Here is a 9,691-nt window from a genome sequence, read left to right on the forward strand (position 1 = left end):
ATGTCCACATCCATATTATTTTCTAATTGTTTTGCTCTTTTATGATTTAAAAGCTTTTGTTGTATTTTTTGTTTATTTTTTTTTACATTTTGTTTGCGTTTACTTGATTTGGAAATAGTTAATCCTTGGAGTAATAAAGTACAATGGTCTATATTTTCAGTTAGTTTTTCTAAATTATTTTTAGCTTTGTTCAATTCTTTATTACAACTTTTTGTTACAGCTTTATATTTAGTAGAACCTAGACCCATACCTAATTTCACTTTTGCTTTCATTGCACCAGCTACACCAAGTGCTGCCAATTTTTCGGAAAATGCTGTATTTTTCGATCGAAACTGTTCAAGAGCTTTTTCACCTAGAATCTTATCAGCCTTATGTCGTTCGGATAGATCTTTATTTTGAGAATATGCAATATCATGTTCACGACACGCCTCGTCTAATCCATTTATTCCCCTATCTCCTCGTGCTAGTCGTTTCTGTAATTTGGTGCCGGGTCCACAAAACCTATAACCTCCAGGGATGTGCATTTCGAAAGGTAATTTATTAATGACAGCGTTTAACATATTGGTAGCGTACTCGTAGACGATTTACAAATTAATACATAGTTATTCTAAATATAAGTCTTTATATATTTTTTCTCTTCTTCAGACAACTGACCTCACATTTCACCAAACATACTACTTGGTATATTTTTAGCACCAGATCTGGATCTCAAATATTCTATGTAGTCACAGTTTATACAATTCCTATTAGATATTTCAGTCTCCCCACCACACTTTGGACATTTATACTTTACTGGTACAGGCATACTTATTTTTGGATAAATAGATGACTTGGGTTATTTTTGTCACCACCAAATTGTCTAAATATACTTTTTAAGTAACAATTTACACAAAGTGTATTTGGAATCTCAGTTTCACCACCACACTTTGTACATTTATATGTCACAGGTACAGGCATATTCAAAGGGCAAAATAAAAATGAGCTTTATGTTATATTTACAGCTATTTTATTATTCTAATTTTTTATCATGCGATTACATTATTTTTTATTGTTGCGGTCTCTGTCTCTTTACATACATTCTACTAGGTATATTTTTAGCACCACTCTCTTCCTTGTACACCTCTTCCAATTCACAATTTATACACAGGTCATTTCGTTCTTCAGTGTCACCCCCACACTTTGGACATTTATGTTTCACAGGAACAGGCATATTTATTCTTCTCACTCACAATTTATTTGTTGTTGTCGTTGATTCTCTGAAAAATGGGATAAACTCTTTCTACAAAGGCACAATCGGGACTAAATTTTTTGTGATCTTCGATTATATTGTCATTTGATTCCCATTTGTAAATCTCTACGCCACACTTGAAACACTTTACTATATCTTCCACTTGGAGAAAGTAAAATCCACAAGCAGCTAACTCTATTTCAGATTTATTCCCCTTCCAATTGTTAAAAGTTGAGAGCCTTGAATAAAACTCGTCTAGCATGTACACCTCAAGACACATCTTGATTACTGACAAAATTTTGCTGGATACATTTATTTAAAATAAATAACTTGTTTCAAAACAAATAAAATTTATAGTATCAATCCAATATTGTTTTATTTACATCTACCCACATATATCATTAAAATATATATATACACAATAAAGCATTTATGTGATACATAGTTATTTTTCCTTTTCCTACAAGTTTGAAAAGTAAAGATAAGACTAGGCAGGCTAGGCTAGGCAGGCTATACAGATATATCTAAGCATCGTACACAAAATTTTTGACGCAACAACACCTAAAATATTTCCAAGTCTCAATACAAAATTTATTTTTTCGATCACCCTGTACAAATTTAACGAAAAGAAGAGGAGATAAAGCGATAAGCGATGAGTTTTGCACTCGACATACAAGGTGGTCCGTTCCACTCAAAGACACCCCCTCTGGTCATTGTCGACCGATTCTTTTACTTCTTCAGGACAGGTAAGACAAAGAAGAGACAAGTGTAAAAACATACAGGTAACGTAGGTGACAATTCTTCGGCTGAGAAGAAGAGATCTAGAGATAAGCGACTAGTTCTTACGACCCTCTGGTCATTGTTGATCACTTCTTCGGGAGAGAAGAAGAAGAGATCAAGCGATAAGCGACCAGTTCTTACAACCCTCTGGTCATTGTCGATCACTTCTTGTACTTCTTGTACACCCCCAAGGTCAAATCATGGCATCGATACCTTCGCATCGGAGACCCTGATGGACAGGTTACCAAAGTGATTCAGGACCCCGCTTCCTTATCTACTAATATGGTATATACCTCCTATTCGACGCCAAGGATAGAGGCACTTTCAGATCTGCAGCTTGGAAGAGGGAGTATAACCCAGATTTTTGTTTTCTTGACTGACGACAACGGCCAACCTCTACCAGCATCAAGAAAGGTCATATCCGATTTTCCTCATAGCCAGCATCATTCTATTCCAACCAAAATCGGCATTAACATTCCAGTTAGGTATCTCTTTTTCACGCCCCAGGTGGAACTTCAGGAAAGCTAACTGGCCTGCTTTCTCTAGTAATTGGAATTAGATTGGATCCCATTAAAAATCGTAAACTGTGAGAGATTGACGGGAGCAATAATAACAATAGCAAAATCAATTCCTAGAGGGTTCTACAAAGAGTATATTCTTGGATGGTTTGAGGAGAGCCAAAAACTGTATGAAAAATTCTGTGAAGACGAAAAGTAGGAAATTGCAGACGAATTGATACCGCTAGGGGCAATAAATAGACTGAGACAGTTAAAAATCTAGATGTCAAAAACTCGAGTAGACAAGCCTGGTCACTGCTGCGAAAATTAGGAGGTAGTAACCCACCCAATCGTCTAACAAATCTAGAAATACCAAATCAAGTGGCGTCCCATATAATGTCTATCTCAAGAGCAACCCAAAATCACTTACGCACAAATAAAGTTAAAAAAGACCTCAAAACTTTAAAATCTATTTGTCTACTTGAAACAGAGTATTTCAACCCTTCCACTTGTGAAGAAATCAAAGAAGCTCTTAATGAAATGAAAACGGGAAAAGCCATCGTCTTTAATAGGACTCATGCTGAGTTTTTAAAGCACAGTGGCAGATTTGCTAAGCCATGGCTTGCAAAAATCTTCTCAAACATTTTTCAGACGGGAAATGCTCCCCATCAATTACAAAGAGCAAAAATCGTCGCCATTTTTAAAACCGAGTGAAGCTAACGATTACCAAAAAATCACCGTCTAATTGTACTTCTAATTAAATTAAAAGGAACTAAAAGATAACCGATTCGACTGTTGGCGAGAAGAATGGGAAAGGAATGCACCACCTGCCACCCAGAATATCCCATGTATCGCAAGCAAGCCAGAGGGTTTTGACCGACCAAGGCGAATCTGGACCACACTGAACAGAATAAGAACAAACTGTGGCAGATGCTTCGACTCACTTTTCAGGCGGAAATAATACCAATTGCGGTACTGCAAAGCAAGCGGTTAAACATCTAATAGAGGAGTACCCGATCAGATCCTACAGTGGCAATCCGTCCGATTTCCGATTTCTTAGTTGCGATCAAATAGGCCAGGAAATGAAACTGAAAAATGGCAAAACCTCGCAAATTTTTCGTCCAGCATCGAGTTGTACAAAAATTTGGGATTAGGCTTATTTCACCCTCTAGTTCATTTTCTATATTGAGCCATTGTACGCTTTTAGTTTTTTAAGTGTGAAAACTTCCCCTAATTATAAAAAAATATAGAATAACATTTTAAACTTTAATAGGGTCAATATTTGGTTTTTATTAGGTAAATAGTAATTGTTCTATGCTTTAGGACATATTATCATAATATTTCAACCCTTAAAACCTCCCTTGTTGGGGCTATATATATAAAAAATTTATTTATTCTAAAAGCAATTGCAATTTTTATAAGTAATTTAATAGATATATACAAAAATATTCATTTACACAAAAATACGAATTTACGTATACAAATAGTTTTCTGGCCATCTTCATCAAATTCTATGTCATCTTCGTCTTCTTCTATAACTGGTGGACTATTGTTGCAATCTTCCCCCGAGCACCCAGTACAAGTGAAATTGCAGTATAGCCCCAATTTCCTACACCCGCCTGAAACGCCTATTTGGCATTGACAAAAAATCATTTTCAAAATTTCATCGGGTGCAGGCGGTTTGTTCATGCGCACGGGATGTAAATTACCTTCTTTAAAATGTTGAAATGGTAGTAGTATCTAAAACACTCACACACGCAGAGACATGAGCAGATGTTTCTTCTTTTCTGTCGTTCGATTTAAATGGAGAAAGTGGAACATACTGCCGGTTCTGTGGTATTAATATATACATTGAAAATGCTCTATTACAGTCCAAAGCGGGCTAGGTATTCGAATATTTCATACCTCTTTCATTTTTGACGATAAAAAGTTTTTTCAAAAATGATTTTGTAGGGTTTTTTGAAGAGCTATAAGACTAAATCAAATTCCGTAAGATCCTTTAGCTTTTAATTGGGATGAGTTTAAAGACCTCGAATAAGGGGGTGTTTGCTCGTAAATAGAGGTTTTAAAGAGCTATACCTCGCTAAATATTTATTGTAAAGAAAATCTATGCACAGGAAAATTTTAGTTATTAAAAAAGCTATAATCTAGTACTTCATTATTTTTTTCGTATCTCCAGTATTTTGAAGAAAAGGCTGAAAAATACGAAATTGCAAAAATCAATTTATCTGTAAACTCGAATTTTTCTATAATGAGGCCTTCTTGGGTGTATTGATAATACATCTATAAAAAGAATTACAGAAGGGTCAAGATCAATTTTAATTGGGAAGGTAGTTAGGGGGTTGTTTTCACTGATTTGTCTAAGTTTTTTTTTTAAAATGCATAGTTTTTCCGTTATTTTTCTTTAACTCGTAACTGCTACCGACAGGGTCAGCGTGACCCATCAATAGTTTTAAACCGCCCTACCCATTTAAGTTTGATAATGGGGGAGCTGTCTGTCCACCTATTCTCTGGCCAGTTAGTATTTTATAAAAAGGCAAAGTGAGCAGTTTTGTTGATCGTGTCAAATTCGAAATAATTACGTAGTTGGGTCACGGTGACCCGTCTATAGTATTTAAGTAACATAATATTTTTTGGTTATAAAGGTATGTACCTATTTTTATTATTATTATATATATATATATATATATATATATATATATATATATATATATATATATTTTACTATGTTAACGGCTTAAATAATTTAAATATTTATATCATTTGCTTAATACACATTTTTTGTTTTAGATAAAATGGCTTTTTCAAGTAAGCATTTAACTTTGTCTGAGATGGAAGACATTCTAAACAGTGAAGAGTTTTGGAAAGATTTGGAAGATGCCGATGAAACGACAGATACTCTCCAAGAAGTAGAAAATAAGGAGCAAGCTGTACACAAATTATTTAACTATTCAGGTGAAAGTGACAGCGATGAAATAGACAATGAAATTTACAGTGAACACGACTCTGATAGTGAATTTGAGGTTGAACTATTGCATGAAAACACCTTAGACAGAGATGATGCCACGAATAACGCTTCAAGTAACAAAACAGCTACTTTGAACATTTCAAAATTAGCTTGGTATGGAAAAGATTCTACAAAATGGTCAAAACAATCGCCAAAAAGGTAGTAAAATCTCATAACATTATAAGAGTTTTACCAGGACTGAAAGGTTCTACCCGTCAGAATCCACCACTGTGTCCTAAAGAAGCTTGGAAATTATTAATAACTGATGACATGTTGGAAATTATTGTTGAACATACCAACACATGAATTGACTTAGTATACTCAAATTACGCTACATTCAAACGACGTAAAAACTCTCTCTCAAAATTTGCCCCAACTTTCATTAAAAGAACAGATAAAATTGAGATAGAAGCTTTTATTGGACTTTTATTTATGCAAGGTATATTTAAGTCTAACCATGAAGATTTAAAATCATTATGGGCAACAGATGGTACAGGGAGAGATTTGTTTAGATGTTCGATGTCACTTGCACGATTCTTATTTTTGCTAAGCTGTTTAAGATTCGACAATCATCTTACAAGGTCTGAAAGAGTGAAAACTAATAAATTGGCAGCTATATCCAACCTATTTAAAACTTTTGTAAAAAACTCCCAACAGAACTATGTTCCAGGTCCTCACGTAACAGTAGATGAGATGCTGGTACCATTCAGGGGAAGGTGTGCATTTAGAATGTACATACCTAATAAACCTGCGAAATATGGTATAAAAGTGCAGATCTTAGCCGATTCCCAAACACACTACATGTATAACGCGGAGGTCTATACAGGAAAAATTCTCCAACAGAAACAAAAATCGCTATTTTCACATCCAACTGAGGTTGTTCTTCGAATGATAAAATGTATTGAAAATTTCAATAATGTCACTGGAGATAACTGGTACACAGTTAAGAAAACGAGGAATTACATATGTAGGTACAGTCAAGAAAAATAAAAGAATCATTCCTCCAGAATTTATGGCCGACAGAAAGAGATCTGCTAGTTCTTCAGAGTTCGGATTTACATCAGACAATACTCTGGTATCATATGTCCCAAAAAGGGGAAAATCTGTTGTTTTAATATCATCAATGCATCACGACAGTACTGTTGATCAGAGCACTGGGAAACCCGAAATAATTATGTTTTATGACCAAACCAAAGCAGGTGTAGATGCTTTGGACGAAAAATGTGCAACATATTCCACTTCTCAAAGGACCCGTCGATGGCCTATGGCAATTTTTCACTGTATTTTAAATGTGTCTAGTGTAAACAGCCGAATAATATATCAGTTTTCCCGAGGAAAAGAAATATCCCGTTACAATTTTTTAAAAGATCTAGGCATTGCACTGTACACGCCACATATGAAGAAAAGACTTTACAACGTAAATGTACCCCGGAAACTTCGATGTCTCGCAGCGAATATCCTTGGAGTAGATATAGATGACACACCTGCACCATTGCCAATACAGAATATATCTAAAAGGAAGAGATGCGCAATTTGTCCCGGAAAAAAAAGACCGGAAAACAAATACATACTGTTTTGTGTGCAAATTACCTATATGTTTACAATGTGCTCCAAAATTATGCCCAAATTGTAAATAGGAATTTATTTTACATTAAATTAGTTTACCGTTATATAAAAAAGTGTTTATGACTTAAAATAAATGTATTAGCTAATGTTTTTTCTTTATTTCAGAATTTTAAAACTGGGTCACAGTGACCCGTCAATAGCAGCTGCGAGATAACTTTTTGTCGGTAGCAGTAAAGTTACGGGTTAAATATATCAAAAATTATGCATTTGACGAAAAAAGCTAACCTTTAAAATGCCGTATCTCGGTTTGTATTGGTATTAATTGGTTTTTTAATTATAAAAAATGGATTTTGTTGGATTGCAACACAATCTAATTATATTAAATAAAATGAATTTTTCTGTACATTGACTAAATCATTTATTTTTATTTATCAGTCAGTTGTCAACATAAATTAAATCAAATTCAAACGTCAAATTATTTACAAAAATAGTTCAAAATTTTCAGTTAAACTAAATTCATGGCTGTTGTTAATAATAAATACTTTGAAGAAAATTTTGAAGATGAGGATACTAATATAATAATTCCTAAAGGAATCTTGAATTCAAATGAAACTGCAGTTATTCGAATACCCTCTACCTTGCATAAGGCAGGCCCACTGGTAGTAATAAAAGGCAAGAGGCGGGATGGCACAACAGAATATATTGTTAGAAAACACATAGGGAGTCCAGAAGAAGAACTTAAAGAATACCTTATAAGACATAATTGTAATTATTCAGAGTTACAGAAATATTTCACAGAATGTAAGCCTCTATCATCTTTGGGAAAATCCACTTCCCGTTGTTTAATCTTCAATAAATCTATTAATAAACCTCAGTTGCTATCAAGATCACCTGGAGCTTCAAGTAAAAACCCTTGTTCATGTCATCTACCGATTTGTAATTCAACTTCCAGAACAATGACATCCAATTTCTTTAAAACTCGACCATTAGCACCTGAAGCAAATTCGATACCAGTTCCAGAATTCTCAAAAATTGCCTATATACCATATAGGATGCAAAGAGGGTCTTCGCCACTTAAAACTTTCAACCTGCGGTTTTTAAATAAACCACATCTTAAAAATGTCATGTCTCAAAATTTTCAGAATAGTATATCTAGACCATTTACTACTTCAAAAGCTATTCTTGGAGAGAGTATGGATTCTCTTAGATTAAGGTTTCCGTCTAATAATCAAGATATTTTCATTGGTCAACATGATGCCAGGAAGAGATCTTCTGTTAATATAAGAGTCGACTCTCAACATGACAGCGATTATTGTGAAATTGATGAGCATTCTGATAATTTATTGGCAATTAAGGAAATATTGTATGGTCCATTACAAAACAGACCATCCAGTCGAAGTAGAAGCCGGAGATCTTTATTGACAAAACCAACGGATCAGACTGTTATTAGGAATATATAAAGATAATTTTCTTAACCAGAAACTTAACAGAAACGATTTGTTAATCACTAACAGTAAAAGTTGTTAGTAATTTATTTTGATGTAGATATAATTTTATTATATACTTTAAAGTTAATTTATAGTATTTATTTAATTTATATTAAAATCGTCATATTAAAATTATACCTTATATACACAATCCTCAAAATGTTTAGATGCCTTCCTATTTATATAAAAACACTGAAACTGTCAGTACTCTCCTCTCATATAATAGAACTCCCTTTCGATATGACAAAATTAAAATGTGCGTATTTCTTTTTTGGAATGTCGTTTATGTTACATTGGTCAAAAACCCAACGTATTTTGGGTCCAATCTTTTACATTACTCAACCATGATTTTTTTTCATACTATACACCTTTTCCTTCGATCTTATCTTTTATTATGGCTTTAAGTTGTTGAAACTCCCTTTGGCATATTAGATATTTTTCTAATTCTGTTAAAATTTGAGTGATCAGAGTGATTTGAGTTTTCAGACACACTCTTCTGTTTTTTTTACGAAATTGTGGCTTGTCCACTTCTGGTCCCGAGGTCTTTAATTATCAATTGTTACTCTATTATTGTGATTTATAAGTACATAGTAAGAATGGATATTTCATATTCACTGAGTTTCCTCTATTAAAAATTGGTTTAGAGTTTAAACCAAATTAAAAATTAAACCAGAAGATTTGGTTCAGCTCATTAACTCCATGCATAATGATTATACCACCAAATACTAATTTTCTTCGTAATAACCATTGTTCCATTATTTTAACATGTAGTTTGTCCTCTTAAAATAAACGTTAAATATTAAGTAGAAGTATAAAACAAAGCAACACAATTATAGATAATCTTGTATATGACATAAGTCGTGTGAAAAAGAGGAATGCTGCTAACAAAACAAAAATGTTTGTAAAGTTATCAGAATTTTGGCTGCTAGTGCACATGATATTAATTGTTTTTTCAAATTAAAGTTTTTACAATATAATATGAATCTTAAAATTAACTTAGTAATTCATCAAGAAACTTTCTTTAACCTCGAATGTCAAAAACAAAATGTCGATGCTTTTCATAGCAGCAATTAAAACACTTAAAATAATTGTCATAAAAGATATAAGGCCATCAAATTTTTGATAA

Source organism: Diabrotica undecimpunctata, chromosome 2 (assembly GCF_040954645.1).
Source record: "Diabrotica undecimpunctata isolate CICGRU chromosome 2, icDiaUnde3, whole genome shotgun sequence".
Taxonomy (NCBI): domain Eukaryota; kingdom Metazoa; phylum Arthropoda; class Insecta; order Coleoptera; family Chrysomelidae; genus Diabrotica; species Diabrotica undecimpunctata.